This window comes from Aotus nancymaae, unplaced genomic scaffold (assembly GCF_030222135.1).
Source record: "Aotus nancymaae isolate 86718 unplaced genomic scaffold, 86718_ANA_hifiasm-v0.15.2.pri h1tg000004l, whole genome shotgun sequence".
Classification (NCBI taxonomy): Eukaryota; Metazoa; Chordata; class Mammalia; order Primates; family Aotidae; genus Aotus; species Aotus nancymaae.
The window spans coordinates 64,890,851-64,917,384 of NW_026988415.1; positions in this window are offsets into that span (position 1 = coordinate 64,890,851).

Below are 26,534 nucleotides of genomic sequence, written 5' to 3' on the forward strand. Positions count from 1 at the left end.
ACAGTGAAATGTCATCTTACACAAACAGATTGGCTGTTACTAAAAATACCAAAAAAAAAAAAAGGTGTTTTCAGGGAGGTGGAGAAAAGGGTATGCTTCATGTTTGGTGGCAATGTAAATTAGCACAACCTCTATAGCAAATAGTATGGATATTACTCAAAGATCTAAAAATAGAACTATCATTTGATCCAGCAATTCCACTACTGAATATCTAAGCCCCAAGAAAAGTACATACAAAGATACTTGGACTCATATGTTTATGACAGCACTATTCACAATAGCAAAGATATGGAATCAACCTAAGTGTCTATCAACAGAAGACTGTATAAAGAAAATGGAGCGCATGTACAATAAAGTATTCTTCAGCTATTAATAAAGAATGAAATCATGCTTTTGTAGCAACATGGATGGAATTAGAGGCCATTATTTTAAGTGATACAAGCCAGACACAGAAAGACAGATACCACATGTTGTTACTTACAAGTAGAAATTAGTAATGGAAATTAATAATGGACATACATGACCCTAGAGTGTGGAATGACAATGAAGACTCAGAGGATGAGGGAGTGGGAGAGGGGTAGAAAATGAGAAATTACTTAATGAGTATTATGTACATTATTCCAGTGATGGATACGCTAAAAATCCTGATTTTTCCACTACACAATATATCTATATAACAAAATTACACTATACCACATAAATTTATACAAATAATAAATAAATACAAATTTATGTGGAAAGGCAGAAAACTAAGATAATAAATAAAACAATTATTAAGTAAGAAGAATCAATGTAACTTATTTTAAGATATTACTTAGCTACAGTAATCAGGACAGTGCAGCATTGATGGAAGATGAGATACATAGATCAAAGAAGTGGAATAAGTAAACCTACACAAGTAGAGTCTACTTAATTTTTACAAAGGTGAAAAGTTCAATGAAGAAAGAATAGCCTTTTAATAAATGATGTTTGAACAGTTATATATTCATATGCAAACAAATAAAAATAAACATGTTAACCTAAACTTTGCATTCTACATAAAATGAAGTCAAAATGTATCATAAATATAAATGTAAAATGTAATACTAGAAAACTTTTAGATGAAATGTAGGATAAATCTTCAGAATCAAGAGCTTAGTAAATTGCTTTTACACCAAAAGAATGATCCAGAAAAAAATCAACGAAATAAATAAATGGGACTACATCAATATTTAAAATGTTGTTCTATGAATGACTATGTTAAGAAGACAAAAAGATAAGCCACAGACTTGGAGGAAATGTTTGCAAACCACATATCCAAAAAAGACTTGTATCTGAAATATGTAAAGAACTCTTTAAACTCAACAATAAGAAAATAAACAATAAAGTTAGAAAATGGCCAAACTACCTGAATTTTACTAAAGCAGATATGTGAATGGCAAATAAGTAAATGAAGTTCAAAATCATTAGTCATTAGAAAAATGTGATTTAAAACCACAAGATAGCACAACGTACCTATTAGAGTGTCTAAAATTAAAAATACTGACAACAGCAAATGCTGACTAGGATGCAGAAATAGTGGATCTATCATATATTGCTGCTGATGGGAATGGTGAATTGCACAACAACTATGGAAAATTGTTTGGCAGTTTTGACAAAAAATAATGTACCTTTAGTATAAAACCTAGAAATTTCACTCCTAGGTCAATAACAGAGAAATCAAAACAAGTCTACAAAAACTTCTGCATGAATGTTCATAGGAGTTTTATTTGGAATAGCCAATAAATTAAAACAACTCAGATGCCTTTCAGAGGGTGAATAGATAAACAAACTGTGGTGCATCCCTATATTGGAATAGTATTCAGTATAATTCAGTATAAAAATGAACCAAATGTCAGTATACACAACTCCTTGTATACACCTCAAGGTCTTTATGCTAAATTTAAAAAAAGCCAATCTTAAAAAGCTATAAAATGTTTATCTCATTTATTTAACATTCTCAAAGAGACAAAATTATAGAGATGGAGATTATATCAGTAGTTGCCAAGGTGTTCGAAAAATAGGGATGTTGTAATGTGAATCGGTGGCTTAAATAAATTTTTTTGTGGTGATAAAACAGTTCAGAATCTTGATTGTGGTGCTGGTTACATAAATACACTTATGTGATAAAATTTTATAGAACTATATACACACAAACACGCACACAAAAAATAAGTGCATGGAAAAACTAGTGAAATCAAAAAGAAGGTCTGTAGACCAGTTAATAGTATTATAGCAATGTGAATTTTCTGGTTTTGTTAATGTTCTATAGTTTTAAAGTTTTATCATTGGGGAAAGCTGGGTGAAGAGTAAATAAATAATTAAAATAAACTAATCTATAGAAATTTCTAAGGTAATTTATGCAACAAATTGAGATACCACCTCACGCCAGTTAGAATGACGATCATTAAAAAATCTGGAGACAACAGATGGTGGAGAGGATGTGGAGAAATAGGAACACTCTTACACTTCTGGTGAGAGTGGAAATTAGTTTAACCACTGTGGAAGACAGTGTGGCACTTCCTCAAGCACCTAGAAATAGAAATTCCATTTGACCCAGCAATCCCATTACTGGGTATATACCCAAAGGATTATATATCATTCTTTTGTAAAGACACATGCACATGTATGTTCATAGCAGCACTGCTTACAATAGCAAAGACCTAGAACCAACCCAAATGCCCATCAATGATAGACTGGACAAGGAAAATGTGACACACATACACCATGGAATACTGTGCAGCCATAAAAAATGAGTTTGTGTCCTTTGTAGTGACATGGATGAACCTGGAAACCAACATTCTCAGCAAACTGACACAAGAACAAAAAATCAAACACCACATGTTCTCACTCATTGGTGGGTGTTGAACAGTGAGAACACATAGACACAGGGAGGGGAGCATCACACACTGGGGTTTGTTGAGGGTGCCAAGGGAGGTACAGTGGCGGGGTGGGGAGGTCAGGGAAGGATAACATGGGGAGAAATGTGAGATGTAGGTGACGGGGGAATGGAGGCAGCAAACCACGTTGCCATGTGTTACCTATGCAACAATCCTGCATGATCTGCACATGTACCCCAGAACCTAAAGTGCAATAAAAAAAATTAGTTTAAGAAGTTTGTTTTTCACAAATAAATATTTATTTGTGTGTCTTGACATTAGAAATTGTATCTAATTAATATATGTGTCCCTTGTTAAAACAAACTAAATATGACCTGAGAAGGACTCCATACTTCCAAATTTGAGTTCTTGTGGACAAACTGCAACCTAACTTAATAGCTAGACAAGATTAAAAACTTAACTTAGGAGTATGTGCCTGTGACAAGAGCTGAGTCTTGGACAATCCCAGCAGCCATATTTCAACCACTCTTGCACTGCTGAGTGTTCAAACTCTGTTCAAGTATGGCAAATGCCAAGCTGTAACTGATCCTGTTGTTTCTGTACATCACTTTCATTTTTTTTTTTTTTTTGTCTATAAGTTTGTTCTGATCATGAGGCATCCCTAGAGTCTCTCTAAATCTCCTGTGATTCTGGAGCTGACAAATTCATTAATTGTTAATTGCTCAATTAAACTCCTTTAAATTTAATTCGGCTGAATTTTTTGTTGTTTGTTTTTAACACCTTAAAGCCTAGTCCAGTGCATTATACAAAGCTAGCACTCAATAAATAATAAAACAATGAACAAATCACTCATATCTCAGCAAAAATAAAAGACAAGTTTTGAATGTGTGAAAAAATAGCATGTGAACACCTTTAGGAAAGAAAGTAGGGAATAATTAAGAAGAGGAAGTTGACTCTATTGACTCTATTCACTCTATTGACACAAGAACACAAAATCGAACATCGCATGTTCTCACTCATAGACGGGTGGTGAACAATGGGAACACATAGACACAGGGAGGGGAGCACTATACACTGGGGTCTGTTGAGGGGGAGTAGGGGGGACAGTGGGGGGGGTGGGGAGTTGGGGAGGGATAGCATGGGGAGAAATGCCAGATATAGGTGAAGGGGAGGGAGGCAGCAAATCACACTGCCACGTATGCCCCTATGCAACAACCTTGCATGTTTTTCACATGTACTCCAAAACCTAAAATGCAATAAAAAAACAAAAAAAAAAATGATTTAATAGCCAGGCAAAAAAAAAAAAGAAGAGGAAGTTGAGATAATATTAGCCTCCTTTGCATTTGATAACACTTCAATTCTGATTTGCTGAAATATCTCAAAACATCTTTATGAAAATACTTTTTACCTTTTATTTTATGTTCAAGGGCACATGTGCAGGTGTGTTATATAGGTAAATTCTGTGTCATGGGGATTTGCTGTACAGATTAGTCTCCCAGGTAATAAACATAGTACCCCATAGTTTTTTTATTTTTACCCTCCTCTCACACTCCACCCTCAAGTAAACCCTGGCATATGTTGTTTCCTTCTTTGTGTCTACATGTACTTGATGTTTAGCTCCCATTTATAAGTGAGAACATATGGTATTTGGTTTTCTGTTTCTGTGCTAGTTTGTGTAGGATAATGGCCTGCGGCACCATCCATGTTGCTGCAGAGAACATGATCTTATTATTTTTATTGGCCATGTAGTATTTGATGGTGCATATGTACCACATTTTCTTTATCCAGTCTACCGTTGATGGGTATCTAGATTGATTCCATGTTGTTGCTATTGTGGATTGTGTTGTGACACACATACACATGTATGTGTTTTTAGGGTAGAATGATTTATATTACTCTGGATATATATTCAATAATAGGATTCCTGGGTAAAATAGTAGTTGCGCTTTAACTTTTTAGAGAAATTGCCACACTGCTTTCCACAGTGACTGAACTATTTTACATTCCCAACAGAAATGTATAAACATTCGCTTTTCTCTGTATTCTCACCAACATCTGTTATTTTTTTTACTTTTTAATAATACACTTTTTGGCAGGGGTCAGATGATGTCTCATTCTGGTTCTGATTTCCATTTCTCTAAGGATTAGTGATGTTGAGCATTGTTTCTTGTACTTATGGCTGCATGTAAGTCTTCTATTGAAAAGTATCTGTTGCCCACTTTTTAATGCAGTTGTTTGTTTTCTGCTTGTAAATTTAAGTTCCTTACATATTCTGGGTATTAGACCTTTGTTGGATGCATAGTTTGTGATTATCTTCCCCTATTCTGTAGGTTGTTTGTTTACTCTGTTGATAGTTTCTTCTACTGTGCAGAAGCTCTAGTTTGATTCGGTTCCGTTTGACAATTTTTGGTTTTGTTGCAATGGCTTTTGCCAGCTTTGTTGTAAAATCTTTGCCTGTTCATATGTCAGGAATGATACTTTCTTGGTTTTCTTCCAGAGTTTTTATAGTTTTAGGTTTTATATTTGTCTTAAATTGATCTTGAGGTTTTTTTTGTTTTGTTTTGTTTTGTTTTGTTTTTGTTTTTGTTTGTTTTGTGTTCGGTGCAAAGGACATGACTAGTTTCAATCTTCTGCATTTGGTTAGCCAGTTATTCCAGCACTGTGTATTAAATAGGAAGTTCTTTCCCTATTTTTCATTTTTGATGAGTTTTTTAAAGATCAGATAGGTATAAATGTACAGCATTATTTCTGGACTGTCTCTCGTGTTCAGTTGGTCTATGTGTCTCCTTTTGTATCTGTATCATGATGTTTTAGCTACTGTACACTTCTAGTATAGATGGTTGAGCAATGTGATGACTCCAGCTCTGTTTTCCTACTTTTTTGCTTCTTTTTGAATGTTTTGATTTTTAATATTTTTGGGTATGTAGGAGGTATATATATTTGTGGGGTACATGATATGTTTTGATACAGGCATGCAATGTTAAATAATCACATTATGGAGAATAAGGTATCAGTCACATCAATCATTTATTCCTTGTGTTGCAAACAATCCAATTACACTTTTTCAGTTATTGAAAAATGTACATTTAAATTAATTATTGTTATTATTTTGAGACAGATTCTTGGTCTGTCACCCAGGCTGGAGTGCAGCGGCATGATCTCGGCTCAGTGGAACCTCTGCCTCCCGGGTTCAAGCAATTCTCCTGCCTCAGCCTCCCTAGTAGCTGTGATTACAGGCTCCTGCCACCACACCCAGCTAACTTATGTATTTTTAGTAGAGATGGGGTTTCACCATGTTGCCCAGGCTGGTCTGAAACTCCTGACCTCAGGTGATCCAGCTACTTCAGCCTGTCAAATTGCTGGGATTACAGACGTGAGCCACTGTGCCTGGCCCAATTAATTTATTATTTACTATAGTCACCCTGTTGTGAGATCAAATAATAGGTCTTATTCATTCTTTCTAATGATTTTTTGTACCTATTAACCATCCCCAGCTACCTCCCAACCTCCCACTACTTTTTCTAGTCATGGGTAACCATCTTTCTACTCTCTATGTCCATGAGTTTAATTGTTTTGACTTTTAGATCCAACTAATAAGTGACAACGTGCAATGTTTATCTTTCTGTGCCTGACCTGTTTCACTTAACATAATGATCTCCACTTTTATCCCTGGTGTGTATGTACTGCATTTTTTATCCATTCATCTGTTGATAGACATTTAGGTTGCATCCAAATCATGGCTACTGTGAACAGTGCTAGAAAAAATATGGGAGTGAAGGCATAGCTTTGGTATACTGATTTTCTCTCTTTTGGGTATATAGCTAGCAGAGGATTTGCTGTATCATAAGGTAGTTCTAATTTTGTTTTGTGAGAAAGCTCCAAATAGTTTTTTATAGGCGTTCTACTAATTTACATTCTCAGCAACAGTGTACAAGGGTTGTGTTTTCTCCACATTCTCACCAGCATTTGTCATTGCGTGTCTGTTTGATATAAGACATTTTAACTGGGGTGAGATGATACCACACTATAGATTTCATTTGTGTTTCTCTAATATTCAATAATCTTGAAGACCTTTTTATGACTTTGACATTTATATGCCTCCTTTTGAAACATGTCTATTTAAATTTTTTGTCCACTTTTTGATTAGATTATCAGATTTACTTCTACAGAGTTGTTTGAGCTTCTTATATATTCTCATTATTAGTTCTTTCTCGGATGAGTACTTTGCCGATATCTTCTCCCATTCTTTGAGTTGTCTTTTCACTTTGTTTATTGCTTCCTTTGCTTTGCAGTAACTTTTTAACTTGATTTGATCCCATTTATCTGTTTTTGCTTTGGTTGACTGTGCTTTTGGAGTATTGCTCCAGAAAATTGTACTATGCTCCAGAAAGTTGTACTGAGACCAATGACCTGTAAAATTTCTCCAAAGACTTTTTTGGAGTAGTTTCATAATATGGGTTCTTAGATTTAAGTCTTTCATTCCATTTGATTTAACTTTGTATATGGCATAAGATAGAGGGCTAATTTCACTATTCTGCATATAGATATCCAATTTTCCCAGCAATATTCATTGAAGAGCCTGTCTTTTCCACAGTGTATGTTTTTGGAAATTTTTGGTCAGAAATGCATTCACTGAAATTGTGTGGAATTGTTTCTAAGTTATTTGTTGTGTTATATGGGTGTATTTTTCTGTTTTTATGCCAGTACCATGCTGTTTTGGTTACTATAGCTCTGTAATATAATGAAGTAAAATAAGGTAATTTCTCCAGTCTTGTTCATTTTACTTAGAATAGCTTTGACTGTTCTGTATCTTTTGTGGTTCTATATAAAATTTATTTATTTATTTCTGTAAGGAATGTCATTGGTACTTGTACAGGGATTTATTTTAGTCTGTAGATTGCTTTGTGTAGTATGGACATTTTAATAATGGTGTTTCTTTCAATCCATAAACATAAAATATTTTTTCCATTTTTTATGCTCTCAATTTCTTTTATTAGTGCTTTATGAATTTTATTATAGATATTTCACTTTTTTGGTTCTTTTGTATTTAATTTTATGTGTGGCTATTATAAATAGAATTACTTTTTGTTTTCTTTTTCAGATTGCTCACTGTGGGCATATGTAGATGCTAATAATTATTGTATGTTCATTTTATATCCTGCATCTTTATTAAATGTTTTATCCGTTCTAATAGTTTCTTTGGTGGAGTCTTCAGGTTTGATATGGTTTGGATCTGTGTACCTGCCCAAATCTTATGTCAATATATAATCCCCATTGTTGGCCATGGAACCTAATGAGAGGTGATTTGATCATGGGGGCAGTTCCCCATGTATGGTTTAGCATTACTCCTCTTGGTACTGTTGTTGGGATGGTGAGTAAGTTCTCATGAGATCTAGTTGTTTAAAAGTTTGTAGCTCCTTCTCCCACTTTCTTTCTTGTTTCTTCTCTGGCCATGCATATAAAGTGCTAATCCCTCTTTGCCTTCTGCCATAATTGAAAGTTTCCTGAGGCATCCCCAAAAACTGAGCATGTGCCAACATCATGCTTCCTGTACAGCCTGTAGAACTGTGTGCCCATTAAAACTCTTTTCTTTATAAATTACCCAATCTCAGGTATATTTTATAGCAGTGCACCAATGGACTATTGTAAGATTTTTCAAAATATAAGGTCATATTATCTGCAAACAAGATAATTTTACTTCTTCCATTCAAACTTAGATGCCCTTTATTTCCTTCTCTTGTCTGATTGCTCTAGCAAGGACTTCCAATACTATTTGAATAGCAGTAGAGAAAGTTAAAATCTTTACCATGTTCCAGATATTAGGAGAAAGGATTTCAGTTATTTCCTATTCAATATAATACTAACAATGGGTCTGTCGTATATGGCTTTTATTATTTTGAAATGTTTCTTCTACACCAAGTTTTTTAAAGGTTTTTGTTATTAAAGTATGTTGAATTTTGTCAAATGCTTTAGCAGCATCAGTTAAAATAATTAAATGGTTTTTATTCTTTATTCTGCTGATATAAATGTATTACATTTATTGATTTGCATATGTCAAACCATCCTTATATCCAAGTGATAAATCCTACTTAGTCACAGTAAATGATCATTTTAATGTATTATTCAATCCTGCTTGCTAGTATTTTGTTCAGTATTTTTGCATCAAGTTTCATCACAGAAAGTGATGAAACACATTTTGATGTGTCTTCTTCCAGTTTTGGTATCAGGATAATACTGGTATTGCAGAATGGGTTTGGAAGTGTTGTCACTTCCTTTATTTTCAGAAAAGTTTGAGTAGAATTGCTGTTAGTCCTTCTTTAAATATTTGGTAGAATTCAGCTATGAAGCCACTGAGTCCTGGGCTTTTTTTTACTGGAATGCTTTTCATTATGACTGATTTTGTTGCTTGTTATTGGTGTGTTCAGGTTTCAGATTTCTTCTTGGTATAATCTTGGTCAGTTACAGGTGTCTAGAATTTTTCCATTTGTTCTAGGTTTTCTGATTTATTGGCTTATAGTCACATGTTGTAACCAGTAATAATCCTTAATATTTTTGCAATGTAAGTTGTAATATCATCTTTTTCCATTTCTGATTTTGTGTATTTGAATATTCTCTGTTTTTCTTAGTTAGTCTGAGTAAAGGTTTATTAGTTTTGTTTAATAAAAAAATTTTTTATTTCATTAATCTTTTCTATTGTTTTCTTTATTTCAAATTTATTTCCATTCTAAATTTTATTATTTTTTTCTTCTACCACTTTTGGGTTTTCTGGTTCTTTATGGTGCATCATTACATTTTTTTATTTAAAGTTTTTCTGGTTTTTAATGTAGGCAATATAGCTGTAAACTTACTTTTTAGTACTCCTTTTGCTGTACCTCATAGGCTTGGTATGTTGTGTTTTCAATACCATTTGTTTCTAAAAAAATTAATTATCTTCTTTTTAGTGACCCATTGGGGTAAATGAAGAAATTAAAATTATATAAGTTCAGTTTACAAAATCCATCTTGTTATTAATTTTTAGTTCTATTCCATTGTTGTCAAAATATTATTTCAGTTTTTATTAATGTTTTATAATTAGTTTTGTGCTGCAATATATGACCTATTCTTGAAAATAATCCATGTGCTGAGGAAAAGAATGTGTGTGCTGCAGCCATTGATTGAAATGTTCTGTAAATATCTATTACATAGATTTTTTTTTCTCTATAGTGTAGATTAAGTCTGATAGTTCTTTGTTTATTTTATTTCTGAGAGACCTGTCAAATGCTGAAAGTAGATTGTTGAAGACTCCAGCTACTAATATAGTGCTGCCTATCTCTCCCTTTTGTTGAACTAATATTTGGTTCACATATCTGTATATTCCAGTGTTGGGTGCATATATACGTAAAAATCTTGTCTCTGCTTACTTAATTGACCCCTTTATCATTATATAATGACCTCTTTTTCTCTTCTCATAGTTTTTGTCTTGAAATCTATCCTGTTTGATAAAAGTTTAGCTACTCTTGCTCTTTTTTGGTTTCCATTGGCATTGCATATCTTTTTATGCTTTTAATGTCAGTCTATGTGTGTCTTTATAAGTGAAGTATGTTTCTTATAGGCAACAGATCAATAGGTCTTGTTTTTCTTTTATTCAGCCTATGCCTTTTGATTAAAGGGTTTAGTCCATTTACATTTAATGTCATTATTGATAAGTTATGACTTATTCCTGTCATTTTATTTTTGGTTTTCTGGTTGTTTTGTGGTGTTCTCTTCTTTCATTTTTTCTCCTGTCTTCTTTTAGTGAAGGTCATTTTCTCTGGTGATAAGATTAATTTTTTGGTTTTTATTTTTTATCTGTTGTATATTTTTTATTTGAGGTTACTATGAGGCTTGCAAATAGTATATTGCAACCCATTATTTCAACCTGATAAGAACTTAAAATTATTTACATAAACAAAGATAAAGAAAACTAATAAAAATCCTACACTTTAACTTCATTCCCCTGCTGTTAAACTTTTTGTTCTTTCTATTTATATGTTATTGTACTGTCTGTGTTATAAAAAGTTTTTATAATATTTTATTGGTTTATTATTTCATCTTTCTAGTTAGGATAAGAATAGTTTACACAACCACACTTATGGTGTTATAATATTCTATGTTTTTCCTTTTACTTACTCTTACTAGTGAGCTTTGTATTTTCAAATGATTACTTATGGCCCATTAACAACTTTTTCTTTCTGATTGAAGTGCTCCCTTTAGCATTTCTTGTAGAACAGTTCTGGCGTTGATGAAATTTCTCATATTTTATTTGTCTGGGAAAGTCTTTATTTGTCCTTCATGTTTTAAGAATATTTTCATCAGATATACTATTCCAGGGTAAAAGTGTTTTTCCTTAAGCATTTTAAACATGTCATGCCACTCTCTGGGATGTCCACTGAAAGATTTCCACTCAAAAGTCTGCTACTAGAAGTATTAACAGTTTCATTGCATCTTACTTAATTTTTTCCTTGCTGCTTTTAGAACCTATGCACTCTTATCTTTGGGAGTTTATTAAATGCCTTGAGGTAGTCTTTTTTGGGTTAAAATTTTCTTGGTGTTCTGTAACTTTCTTGTACATGAATATCAACATCTTTCTCTAGGTTTGGAAAGTTCACTGATATTATCCTTTTGAATAAACTTTTACCCCTATTTCTTTCTCTACCTTCTCTTTAAGGCCAATAACTCTTAGTTTTGCTTTTTGAAGCTGTTTTCTAGAATTCTATGAGCTTTATTTGCTTGTTATTCTATTTCCTTTCATTTTCCATTACTGTTCATTTTTAAATAGTCTGTCTTCAAGTTCACTATTTCTTTTCTGCTTCTTCAGTTCTGCTATTAAAAGACTCTGATGTATTCTTTTGTATACCAATTGCATTTTTCAGCTTCAGAATTTCTCATTAATTTTTTCAGGTATTTAAACCTCTTGTAGAATTTATCTGATAAAATTTTCAGTTCCTTTACTGTGCCATCTTGGATTTATTTGAGTTTTTCAAAGCAGCTATTTCAAATTCTTTGTCTGAAAGTACCATAGCTGTTTATTCAGGACTGTTCCATGGTGCCTAATTTAGTTCACTTGAGGTCATGTTTTCCTGGATGGTGTTGATGTTAGTAGATATTCTTCAGTGTCTGGACACTAAAGAGTTTTGTGTTTATTTTAGTCTTCCTTATCTGGGTTTATTTGTGCTCATCCTCCTAGGGAAGGCTTTCCAGATATTTGAAGGCACTTTGTGCTGTAATATAAGCTTTATATGCTTAGTGGTCCAGGTCAGGTCCAGAGATCCCATTAAGGAGTCAAGTCCTGAAATCAGGCACCATAAGAGCCCATTTGGTCCTCTACACCCCTGTAGCCATACTGGTATCTAAGGTGCAAGACAAAGTTTTATTTACTTTTTTCTCTGTTTTTCTCAAAGAGAAGGAGACTTGTCTTATAGAAATTACAACTAGAAAAAGTGTTTAATATTACCAGAATCCTGAAAGTCTCAGAGACTCACCCAAGGCCCTCGATTTAATACCTGGGTATCACTGTTGATGGTTCATGACCCAGATGATTAGCAGATAATAAATGCTGCCAGGGCTGGGTCCCTCCCTTCAAGGCAGTGGGTTACCTTCTGGATGAGGGTGATCTAGAAGAATTATCTGAGAGCTAGGGCCTGGAAAGGAGGCCTCATGACTCTGACTGGTACTTTATCCTGCTGTGCCTGAGCTGGTATTCAAGATGCAAAACAAATTCTGCCCCCACTCTACCCTCTTCTCTCCCCAAGTGGATAGTAAGGGTCTATTTTGGAACTGTGAACTATGCAGCCAGGCCTTTGATCTTTGGAGGGTCTGAAGTGATGGGTGGCTGAAGCAGATACATAGCACAGCACAGCTTTTCTACAAAAAAAGTGGCAGACTGCTTTTAAAAGCAGGTCCCACATTATGTTCTACTCACCATGGTGGGGTGTCCCAACTGTGATCTCTAGCTATACTTGCTGGTGTTCTCTAACCAAAAAAGGTTTCAAAACTCATTGTGATGGAGCTTCTGGAAAGAGGGTGAGCCATCATTTTTGCTGTTTTAGCAATTCTGGCCTCCAGGTTTTGGAAAGTCTGAGGTGACCAGGGGCTGAAATTGATCCCCAGGATGGTATAGCTTTTCTAAGAAAATGTGGCCTGACTGCATTTTAAAGTGAATCTCTGATTCTCTTTCTCCTCACTGGGCAGGACCTCCGAACTGAGGGCTCCAGCTACCCCCACTGATTTTATGTTTTTTTTTTTTGGCTGCCTGGAATCTCTCTGGGGTAGAGCCCTCAGGATACAAGCAAAAGACCATTGGCTACAACCACTACTAAGATACCTTCTTCTGCTGTCCCCAAATTAGGGAAGAAACAAACCCTGAAATAACCCTAGAATTGCAGTAGGCTTTCCAGGAGTGTTAAGCCACAATCTACAGCCAGCACTGAAAAAAGATAGAAGCCTACATTTTCACAGCATTGAGTGGGAAGACAGCTGCAAATGTGAGTGACACAATTCAGCAAGAGTCTACCAACTGACCAGTATACCTAATCGCCACCTACTGGATTACACCTTAGAACTTCAACACCAAAAACACCTTGCTAACATACCTCATTGTGAAACCAAATACAAGAAGTCAGCTACAAATGAAGGCCCTTCGCATAGCATCAGTTCTGTGAAAACATCCAAAAAAGAAATCTATTGACTGTACTCAATCTAAATGGCAGTTAAAAAAACACCCACATGTAGAATGAGAAAGAACTAATACAAGAACTCCAGTAACTCAAATGGCCAGAGTATTGTATGCCCTCCAAATGACTTCACCAATTCTCCTACAAGAGTTCTTAACCAGGCTGAGCTGGCTGAGATGACATAAATATAATTCAGAATACAGACAGGAATAAAGATCATTGAGATTCAGGAGAATGGTTAAATCTAGTCCAAGGAAATTAATATGAAAATAAAACTATACAGGAGCTGAAGGTCAAAATAGCTTAAATTAAATTTAGAAAAAGAAGCTAATGGATCTGGCAGAGATGAAAAACACAATACAATATTTTAACATCGGAATAGATGAAGCTCAGGAAAGAGTCTCAAAAAGTGAAGATGGGCTCTCTGAAATAAGACAGTCAGACAAGAAATACAGAAAAAAAAATGAATAAACAAAACCTCTGAGAAGTATGAGATTATATAAAGAGAGCAAATACATTAATCACTGGTATCACTGGAAGTGAGAGGGAGAAAAGAAACGAGTTGGAAAACACACTTTAGGATATCATTCATACAAACTTTTCAAATTTGCTAGAGAAGCCAACACTAAAATTTAGAAAGTACAGAGAACCCCTCAAGATTCTACACAAAAAGATCATCCCCAAAACACATGATCATAAGATTTTCTAAGGTTGAAATAAAAGAAAGAATGTTAAAGGCATCTGGAACGAAAGAGCAGGTAACCTACAAAGGGAACCCCACTAGACCAACAGCTGACTTCTCAAGTAAAAACCTACAAGTCATAAGAGATTAAGGGCCTATATTAAACATTCTTAAAGAAAAATCTTTAACCAAGAATTTCATATTTAACCAAACTAAACTTCCTAAGCAAAAGAGAAATAAGATCCATTTTAGATAAGCAAATATTGAGGGATGTTGTTTTCATCAAACCTGCCTTACAAGAGACCTTGAAAGGATCACTAACTATAGAAAGGAAATCTTGCTACCAATTAATACAAAAACACACATAAATGCACAGACCAGTGACACCATAAAGCAACTACACAAACAAGCCAGCATGATTACCAGCTATTAGCACAATGACAGAATCGAATCCACACATATCAATACTAACATTGAATGTAAACAGGCTGAATGCCCTACGTAAAAGGCAAAGTGGCAGGCTGAATAAAAATTGTGAGACCCATTGGTATGCTGACTTCAAGAGACCCATCTCACAGGTAAAAACACTCACAGACTCAAAATGTAGGGATGGAGGAAAATCTACCAAGCAAATGGAAAACAGATAAAAGTAGGGATTGCAATTTTAACTTCAGAAAAAAACAAACTTTAAACCAACAAAGATTTAAAAAGAAAAGGAAAAGCATTACATAATGATAAAGGGATCAATTCCACAAGAGGAATCACCTATCCTAAATATATATGCAACCAAAATAGGGCACCCGGATTCATAAAGTAAGTTCTTAAAAGACTTAGAAAGACATGTAGACTCCCACACAGTAATAGTGGAAGACTTCAACACTCCACTGACAGCATTAGACAGATCACTGAGGTAGAAAATAAGCAAAGATATGCAAGATTGGAACTCAACATTGGACCAAATGGATCTGATAGACCTCTACAGAATTCTCCACCCCCTCCCTCAAAAAAAGAAAACAAAAAAAATGGCATAAACGTTCTTTTTATTGCCACAAAAGACATACTCTAAAATTGAACACATGATTGTATACAAAACAATTATCAGCAAATACAAAAGAACCAAAATCATAACCAAACACTCTCAGACCACAGGGCAATAAAAATAAAAATAAAAGTAAGGACTAACAAAATTACTCAAAACTGTGCAATTACATGGAAATTAAACAACATGCTCCTCAATCACTTTTGAGTAAATAATGAAGTTAAGGCAAAATTAAGAAGTTCTTTGAAACTAATCAGAACAAAGATAAAACATATCAGAATCTCAGGGACACAGCCAAGGCAGTGTTAAGAGAGATATTAATAGCACTAAAAGCCCACAGCAAAAAATTAGGAAGATATCAAATTAACAACTTAACATAACACATGAAAGAAATAAAAAAGGCAGAACAAATCAGCTCCAAAGCTAGAAAAAGGTGAGAAATAACAAAAATCAGCACTGAACTGTGGGAAATTGAGACATGAAATACAATTGAAAAGACCAATGAATCCAGGAGCTATTTCTTTTTGAAAGTTAAAAAAAAAAAAAATAAGTAGACCTCTAGCTAGACTGATAAAAAAAAAAAAGAAAGAAAAGGTACAAATAAACAGAATTTGGAAATGACACAAGGAATACCATTGACCCTAAAGTAATAAAAACAACCATCAGAAACTACTATGAACAACTCTATGAACACAAACTAGAAAAGCTAGAAGAGATGGATAAATTCCTGGACACCTGGTTACATCCTCACAAGACTCAACCAGGAAGAAATTGACTCCCTGAATGAATCTATAACAAGTTCCAAAATTGAAATACAATAAATGCCCTACCAACTAACAAAAGCCCAGGACCAGATGGGTTGACACCTGAATTCTACCAGATGTACAAACATCTGGTACCACTCCTACTGAAACTATTTGGAAAAAAACTGAGGAGGAGGGATTTTTAACCCAACTTATTTTATGAGACCATCATCACCCAGATACCAAAATCTGTTACAGACACACACACACAAAGCATACATTAGGCCAACATTCTTGATAAACATTGATGCAGAAACCCTCGACAAAATACTTGCAAACAAAATACAGCAGCACATAAAAAAGCTAATCTGCCATGATTAACTAGGCTTCATCCCAGGAGGCAAGGTTGGTTTAATGTCCACAAATCAATAAATTTAATTTATCACATAAGCAGAACTAAAGACAAAAAACACATGATTATCCCAAAAATTCAGAAAAGGCTTTTGATAAAGTTTACCATCTCTTCATGTTAAAAACTCTCAATAAACAAGATATTGAAGGAGCAAACATCAAAATAATAAAAGCCACCTACAAACTCCCAGCCAACATTATACCAAATTGAAAAAGGCTGGAAGCCTTCCAGTTAGGAAAAAAAAAAAGCAAAAGAAAAAAGTATACCCTCTCTTACCACTCCTATTCAACATAGTATTGGAAGTGCTAGCCAGAGCAATCAGGAAAGAGAAATAAATAATGCACATCCAAATAGGAAGAGAGAAACTCAAACTATCTCTCTTTGCAGACAACATAATGCTACATCTTAAAAAACCAGCAGTCTCAGTCCAAAAGCTCTTCCTGTTGATAACTATATCAAAGTTTTGGAATATAAAATTTGTGTTCAAAAATCACTAGCATTCCTATACAGCAACAACACTCAAACTGATAGTCATATTAGGAAAGCAATACCATTCACAATTGCCACAAAAAGAATAAAATACTTAGGAATACAACTAACCAAGGAGGCAAACATTTCAACAGTAAGAATTAATAAACGTGACTCAAATAAATTAGAGAAGTCACAAACAAATTGAAAAGCATTCCGTGCTCATTGATAGAAAGAATCAATATCATTAAAATGACCACACTGTCAAAAGCAATTTACAAATTTAGTGCTATTTCTATCAAACTACCAATGATATTCTTCACAGAACTAGGAAAAAAAAACATTTTAAAATTTATACTGAACCCAAAAAGAGCCTAAATATACAAAGCAACCCTAAGGGGGGGGAAAAAAGCTGAAGGCATCATATTACTCAACTTCAAACTATACTACAGGGCTGCAGTAACCAAAACAGCATAATACTAGTACAAAAACAGGCACATTGACCAATGGGACAAAATAGAGAACCCAGAAATAAGGTCACACATCCAACTACTATCTGATCTTTGACAAAGCTGACAAAAATAAGCAATGGAGAAAAAGGCTCCCTATATAATAAAGGGTGCTGGGATAATTGGGAATACATATGCAAAAGATTGAAGCCAGACTCCTTCCTTACACTATATACAAAAATCAACTCAAGGTAAATTAAAGATTCAAAAGTAAAATCCAAAACTATGAAAATCCAGGAAGACAGCCTGGGAAAAACAAGTTTGGACACAGAGATGAGCAATGATTTTATAACAAAGACATCAAAAGCAAAACAAAAGCAAAAACTGATAAAAGAGTCTAATATAACTAAAGAATGTCTGCATAGCAAAGCAAACTCTCAGCAGAGTAAAAAGACAACATACAGAATGGGGGAAAAATTTTGCAAACTATACATCTGACAAAAGCCTAACATCCAGCATGTATAAAAAAACAAACAATTAACAAGAAAAAATTTCTTTAAAAAGTAGGCAAAGACATTAATAGACACTTTGCAAAATAAGACATACATGTGGCTAACAAGCATATTGAAAAAAAAGCTTAATACCACAGATTATTTAAGAAATGCATATCAATATCACAATGAGATACCATCTCACACCAGTCAGAATGTCTATTATTAAAACATCAGGCCAGGCACTGTGGCATACACCTGTCATTACAGCACTTTGGGCAGCCAAGGCAGCCACATCATTTGAGTCTAGGAGTTTGTGACCATCCTGAATTACATGACAAAACCCTATCTCTACAAAAAATATAAATCAAAACCACAATAAGATTTCATGTGTATTAATAAAAAGTCAAAGAATGACAGATGCTGGCAAAGTTATGGAGAAAAAGGAACACTTACACACTGTCGGTGTAAGTGTAAATTAGTTCAGTCATTTTCCAAAGCAGTTTGGCAATTTCTCAAAGAGTTAAAAACAACTACCATTCTATCTAGCAATCTCATCACTGTGCATATGCTTATAGAAATAGAAATCATTCTATCATAAAGACACATGCATGCACATGTTCATTGCATCACTATTCACAATAGCAAAGATATGGAATTAACCCAAATGTCTATCAATGACAGATTGGATAAAGAAAATGTGATACATATAAACCATGGAATACTATGCAGTTATAAAAAAAGAATGAGATAATGCCTTTTCAGAAACATGGATGAAGCTGGAGACATATATTTAGCAAACTAACACAGGGACAAAAAATTGAATACTGCATTTTTTGATTTATAAGTGACAGCAAATGATGATAGATCTTGAACAACAAAAAAGTAACAGCCCTACCTGGGGGTGGAGACTGGGAGGATGGAGAGGAGCAGAAAAAGTAACTATTGGGTAATAGGTTTTATACCTGGGTGATGAAATGAACTGTAAAACACACTCCCATGACATGAATGGCATAACAAACCTGTAAATGCACCCCCAATCCTAAAATTCAAATTTTTTAAAAAGTCTTTTTTCCACTATTATTGTGTGCTTATCTAAATCCTTTCATTGGTCTCTAAGAACTTGCTTCATGAATCTGGGTGCTCTTTTGCTGGGTATGTATACATTTAAGATAGTTTCTCTCATTGAATTGAGCCCTTTACTATTATGTAATAGCGTTCTTTGTCTTTTTTTAAATCTGTGTTGGCTTATAGTTTGTTTTGTCTGAAATTAGAATCACAGCAACCCCTGCTTTTCTTGTTTCTATTTACTGTTTGCTTGGAGATTTTTCTCCTGCCCTTTACTTCGAGCCTATCATTGTCATTGTATGTAAGTCAGGTCTTTTGGAGACAACATATCATTAAATCTTGTTTTTTTATTCAACTTGCCACCTGTGCCTTCTAATTGGGGCATTAGCCTGTTTACATTAGATGTTAGTATAGATATGTGCAGATTTGTTTCCGTTATCATGTTGTTAACTGGTTATTATGCATACTTGTTTGTGTGGTTGTTTTATACTGTCGCTGGTCTATATATTGTGTTTTTTGTAGAAGCTGGTGATGTCTTTCCTTTCCATGTTTAGCACTTCCTTCAGGACTTCTTGTAAGGTGGGTCTGGTGGTAATGGGTTTTCTTAGTGCTTGTTTGCCTGTAAAGATTATTTAAGCTTCATCAACCCCCCTCTGACACTTTAATACTTTCCAGTGGTTTAGTCACAGTCTGTGTTTTGTACCCCAGTGACTTTGGGCTGCCCAAGAGAGAACATTTTTGCTCACCATCAGAAGTATATATTCTGAAAGGTCACCAATGGACCGACCACAGCAAAACATACAATCTTACCATCTATTGTAAACAATGAGTATATAATTTCCATGCCCACATTTGCACCCAGCTGCTGGTCCAGAAATCTAAAAGCATCGTTAGGTATTACAAATAAATAATAGAAATAAAATAAGCTATTTTTACTCAGTCTATTGGTTATAATCCTGTGACTACAGTTTAGATGAGCTTTATGTAATAGTCTATTCACAGGATGGCAAAAGACTATATCTTTTTGTTCTGTTTTTCTTTCCAGGAAATCCACTCAGTATTTCCTACAGAGAGAAGTCCAGAGGGAAAGTGATAATTTGGGGGTTTTATGAAAACTCTTAACTTGTTTTCATCTGTTTCTACACACTTAACCTTCAAATATGTGCCAGCATTTTTTTGTAGAACACTCCAGGACCCTGTTTTTTTTTATCTGTATAATCCTGATGTTTAATATGAATGCTATACAGTGTATTAGTCCATTCTCAAATTGTCATAAGGAAATATCTGAGACTGAGCAATTTATACAAAAAAGAGGTTTGGTTGGCTCATGGTTCCACAGGCAGTACAGGAAGCATGGCAGAATCTGCTCAGCTTCTGGGAAGGTCGCAAAAACCTACAGTCATGGCAGAAGGTGAAACACAACTAGTCATATCTTACATGGCTGGGGCAGGAAGAAGAGAGAGAGGGGGAGGTGCTATACACTTTTAAACAACCAGATCTTGTGAGAAATTTATCGGAAGAACAGCACTAGGTGGATAATGCTAAATCATTACAAACCACCCTCATGATCCAATCACCTGCCACAAGGACCCACCTCCAGCATTGGGGATTCTATTTCAAAATGAGGTTTGAGTGGGGCACACATACAAACCATATCACTGTGCCCCTCTCTCTTCCTAAATCTCAGGTTCTTCTCACATTTTGAATCACAATTCTGCCTTCCCAATAGTCTTGCCAAGTCTTAAATCATTCTAGCATGAATTCAAAAGCTCACAGTCCAAAGTCTCATCTGAGGCAAAGCTAGTTTCTTCCACCTATGAGCCTACCAAATCAAAAACAAACTAGTTACCCACAAGAATCAATGAGAGTGTATGCATTGGGTAACTACTCTAGTTTTAAAAGAAATAAATGAGTCAAAAGAAAAAAGCTACATATCTCACACAAGTCCAAAAGCCAGCAAGAAAGTAACTAAATCTTAAAGCTCCAAAATAATCCTTTTTGACTCCATGTCTCACATTCAGGGTATACTGGTACAAGGGATGAACTCCCAAAGGTTTGGGAAGTTTTGCCCTCGTAGCTGTGGCTGTTCTCATGGGCTGATGTTGAGTGCCTGCAGCTTTTCCAGGTACAGGGTGCAAGCTGCCAGTAGATCTTCCATCTGGGTTCTGGAGAATGGTGGCCCTCTTCTTACAGCTACATTAGGCAGTGCCCCAATGGGGACTCTTTGTGGGGGCTCCAACCCCACATTTCTCTGCATTGCCACCATAGAGGTTCTCCATGAGGGCTCTATTCCTTCAGCTGGCTTCTGCCTGGACATTCAGGCTTTTCCATACAACCTTTAAAATCTAGGTGGAGGCTTCCAAACCTCAACTCTTGCACTCAGCTAACTGGCAAGATTAACACCACAAAGAAGCCACCAAGGCATATGGCTTGCACTCTCAGAAGCAGTTATTTAAGCAGTATCTTGGCCCCTTTTAGCCATGGCTGTAGCTGGATTGACTGGGATATGGGGAGCAGTGTCCCGAGGTTGTGCAGAGTGGCAGGACCCTGGGCTTGGCCCACAAAACCATTATTTCCTCCTAGGCCTAGGGTTCTGTCATGGGAGGGGCTGCCATAGAGGTCTCTGAAACATCTTCAGGGTCTTTTTCCCATTGATTTGGCTGTCAGCACTTGGTTTCCTTTTAGTTATGCAAATTTATGCAGCTTGCTTGAATTTCTCCTTAGAAAGTAGGTTTTTCTTTTCTATCACATGGCTGGGCTGGAAGTTTTTAAAACGCTCCCTCTCTACTTCTTCTTTAAATATAAGTTCTAGTTTTACATCATTTCTTTACTCACTCCTATGAGCTCAGGCTTTTAGAAGCAGCCAGGTCACACAGTGATCATTTTGCAGCTTAATAATTTCTTCAGCCACATATTCTAAATCGTCACTGTCCAAGTTCAAATTTCCACAGACCCCTAAGCCTGGACTTTATTGTCCATATCACTATCAGCATTTCATTCACAACTATTTAACTTGCCTCTAGGAAGTTTCAAATTTTCCCTGATCTTCTTGTCTTCTTCTGAGCCCTTCAAACTCTTTCAACCTATGCCTGTTATCCAGTTCCAAAGGTGCTTCCAAATTTTCAGGTATCTTTAAAGCCATACTCCACTCCTGGTACCAATATTTTGTATTAGTCCATTCTCACATTGCTATAAAGTGATACCTGAGATTGGAAGATTTATAAAGAAAGAGAGGTTTAATTGGCTTATGGTTCCATAGACTGTAAAGGAAGAATGGCAGCATCTGCTTGACCTCTGGGGAGGCCACAGTAAACTTATAATCATGACAGAAAATGAAGTGGAAGCAGGCATGTCTTACGTGGCCAGGTCAGAAGGGAGAGCAGGGGAGCTGTTACACACTTTTAAACAAGCAGATCTCATAAGAACTCTATCACAAGAGTAGCACTAGGGGGATAATGCTAAACTATTAGAAATTTCCCAATAATTCAATTACCTCCCATCAGGCTCCACCTCCAGCATTGAAGATTCCATTTCAACAAGAGATTTTGGTGGGAACACAAATCCAAACAATATCATTTTGGGTCTTGATTTTGGTAGAGCCTTTCTATCTTAAGGATCAAACTCCAGCTTCTAATGAGAATGCTTGTCAATGCTGGGCTTGGAAACTATCAAAGCCACTTATAATTAATAAGCTGGTGAAGATTCTGCTGATGCTTAATTGCCATGTGTTAACATTAAAAGGTGTTTTAAACTTCTTTTTACAAGGGCAGAAAATAATTAAAAATCTAATTTTCAAGAGATAGTTTTTTACCCCAAAAATTTTTTTTTTTTTTTTTTTTTTTTTTTTTTTTTGAGACGGAGTTTCGCTCTTGATACCCAGGCTGGAGCGCAATGGCGCGATCTCGGCTCACCGCAATCTCCGCCTCCTGGGTTCAGGCAATTCTCCTGCCTCAGCCTCCTGAGTAGCTGGGATTACAGGCACGCGCCACCGTGCCCAGCTAATTTTTTGTATTAGTAGAGACGGGGTTTCACCATGTTGACCAGGATGGTCTCGATCTCATGACCTCGTGATCCACCCGTCTCGGCCTCCCAAAGTGCTGGGATTACAGGCTTGAGCCACCGCGCCCGGCCCCAAAAATTTTTTTAAAGAAGATTTCAAATAAACAGAATACATTAAAAAGTACAGAATGAGAGCCACATACGGATAAGTATTCAACAATAACTCTCCCCACTGTACATTTAAGATAAGTATTTTTTTGTATATTAGAGATCAACTTAATTTTAAAAACCCTGTGTGTGACAAATTAAAAAAATAACATTTGCATAAGCCAGGAATTCTAGCCAGTGGGATAATATTAAATGGATATTTACATAATTTTAGTATAGAGAAGGCAAGTTACTAAATGCAAAATTTTAAAAGAAAATAATGATTGAGTTGACTAAAGATAAAAAAAAACTTTCTGTGCATTAGAAAGTATTGTAAGAAAATTAAATACCAAATGACCAAACCTGGGAAAAATATTTGCAAACAATATTGAGCTTGTATGAATAAAAAGCTCTTACAAGTAAATAGAAAAAGTTCAAAATTAAACTAACAAAAAAAGTAACACGTGCTGAAAATAAAAAAGAGATGAGACAATAATAGATAATACACATTTTGAAAAAAAAGTTTGGTCCTCCTGCTCAGTCAAACAAATAAAAATTTTAAAAAATTAAATTAGTGGTGTTTGCTTCTGGATACATGGAGTAGATGTGCTTTTTTCTATTTCCCCCACAATAAAATAAAACACTCTGAACATCCTCCTTCTCCTCTCTATTTCTTTCTCTCTCTCTCTGCCCACACCCCACATTATTACAAGGCTAATAATAATATATAAAAGAGAGACTGTCTATGAGCCCCAAAATTCAAGGACAAACAAATAAATGAGTGCATGGATTTTCTTATTGCCTCATATATGCCAAATTTGGTGCTGGAGAAGTAGTAAGCTAAAAATATCAATAGGTGCAGAGTAGATAATTCCCATGCAAAGCTCTACTCAAATCAAAGGACTGGCTGTGCACAGTGGCTTACATCTGTAATCCCAGCACTTTGGGAGGCCAAGCTGGGTGGATCATGAGGTCAGGAGTTCAAGAACAGCCTGGCCAAGATGGTGAAACCACATCTTTACTAAAAATACAAAAGTTAGCTGGATGTGGTGGCAGATGCCAGTAATCCCAGCTACTCAGGAGGCTGAGGCAGAGAATTGCTTGAACCCAGGAGGCAAAGGTTGCAATGAGTTGAGATCATGCCACTGCACTCCAGCCTGAGAAACAGGGCAAGACTCTGTCTCAAAAAGAAAAAAAAAAAAATCATAGGACCAGTAAAAGAGCACTTAGCAAAAGAGCAAACATTTAGATAATAACACCTCTACCTAGTCAAATGCAAAGAAAATACTATTGCTTCCAACTCTGCCATTGCTAGCACAAAACAAGTGAGGATCCTAGATTTACTCCCATACCAGAGTAAAACAAGAAGCTTTAACTTTTATTTTCACATGCCCCCACTGGAATTGTTTAAGAGAAGGGTGGAGTCAAGACTTCTATCCCTACTGAGTGGAAATAAGCTTCTTCCCACGTGTAGTGTCAGTGGAAACCGTATGTGGAGCCCGGACTTCCACTAAGCCTTGATGGTAATAAGGCACTCTGACCCTTCTTGCTGGGGTGGAATCAGAAGGGGACTAGTGGAGAGATAGGATTTTCACTAATAGTAATGAGGATATCGTCCCTCATAGTGTCAATGGAGGCCACATGGAAGCAGGAACAAGGCGCTCATCATCTCCAAGTGTCAATGGTGGTAGACTGGGAAACCTAATCTTCCAGTGCATCTTTCATTACTAAGACAGTATTTCCCTCCTAATGCTAGAGCTACATTAGAGGAGGACTATTTTTAGAGTGCAGTTAGATATGATCCAGTGTCTCATAAGATAATTCATAAAGTGCTCATGTTTCAATTAAAAAGTATTCATTATATCCATAGCCAAATAAATTACAACAGGACTGGAAAAATAAACTACAAGAGAAATAAATATTGAGGTATATTATTGTTAAAATAATTTGGCAATGATTTTAAACTAGCCATCATAAAAATATCTCAATGAGTAATTATAAACACACTTGAAAAAAATAAAATGTATGAACAAAGAAATTGTTACAGAAAAAAAATACATACAAAGAATGTCAACATAAAAATAGTAGAATTAAAAATGCAACAACCAAAATACAAATCTCAATGAATGGCATCAACAGCAGAAACAGATGACAAAAAAAAATTAGTAAACATGAAGATAAAACAATAAAAAGTATACAACATAAAAAATCAAAAGAAAAAACTGAATAAACTAAACAGATACTCATGTACCTACAGTGAAATATATAACATTCATGTCTTTAGAATGTCATAAATAAATCAAAGTGGAATTTTAAAAGTGGTAAAATAACCCACAGAGAGATTGAAAAAAAAATAAAGAACAGAGGAAAACAACAGAAAACAAGAAGTGAAATGAAAGTATTAAGCCCTATCACATTAGCAAATTTGTTGACATAAATAATCTAAGTAATCAAATTAAAACACAAAGATTGGCTGGGTGTGGTAGCTCACACCTATAATCCCAGCACCTTGGGAGGCTGAGGTGGGTGGATCACAAAGTCAAGAGATTGAGACCATTTTGGCCAACATGTTGAAACCGCATCCCCCATCTCTACTAAAATTACAAAAATTACCTAGGTGTAGTGGCATGTGCTTATAGTTCCAGCTAATCAGGAGGCTAAGGAAGGAGAATCGCTTGAATGCAGGAGGTGGATGTTGCAGTGAGTTGAGACTGTGCCATTGCACTCCAGCCTGGTAACAGAGTGATACTCCATTAAAAAAAAAAAAAAAATTGGGCAAGGTATATTCTTTAAAGATGTGATTTAACTTAACTATATCTTGTATACAAAAAAACTCTCCTCTCTTCAAATGTAATGATACAGATTGGCTGAAAATAGTAAAAAAAAAAGCATGGAAAAAAGATATACTGTAAACATTAATGAAAAGAAAGAAAGAGAGATTGACTTTTGATATGGAATAAAGAGTGCACTGTAAATTCTCCTCAATAAAACAGCTATTTAACTGAAAAAAAAATCTAAATCTAAATGTTTACTTAAAGTATGTAGAAATTGCCTTAAGGCCACAGAGAATATACAGACTCATTCACTCAAGAAAATCTATTAAATCTTATAATTATATAAAATATAAACCATTTAAACAGCAAGCATAAAGGAACTAACTACTACTCTTAGTAATATCAGAAAATGTATACTTTAAGTCAAAACTTTTACTAAAGATGATGACAATTCATAATGATAAATGTGTAAATCTATCAGAAACATGTTACAATTATACACATATATGTATTTATGACCACAGCCTTAATCACATGAAACAATTTGGAAAACTAAAGAGAAAAATTCACAATCCACAGTCATATATGGAGACTTCAAGTCCCACCTTTCAATAATAGAGAGAATTAACAAGGATATGGAGGAGTTAGAGAACACGAAACTACAGTAGTTCTCCCTCATCTGCAATTCCACTTTCCACATTTTCAGCTACCTG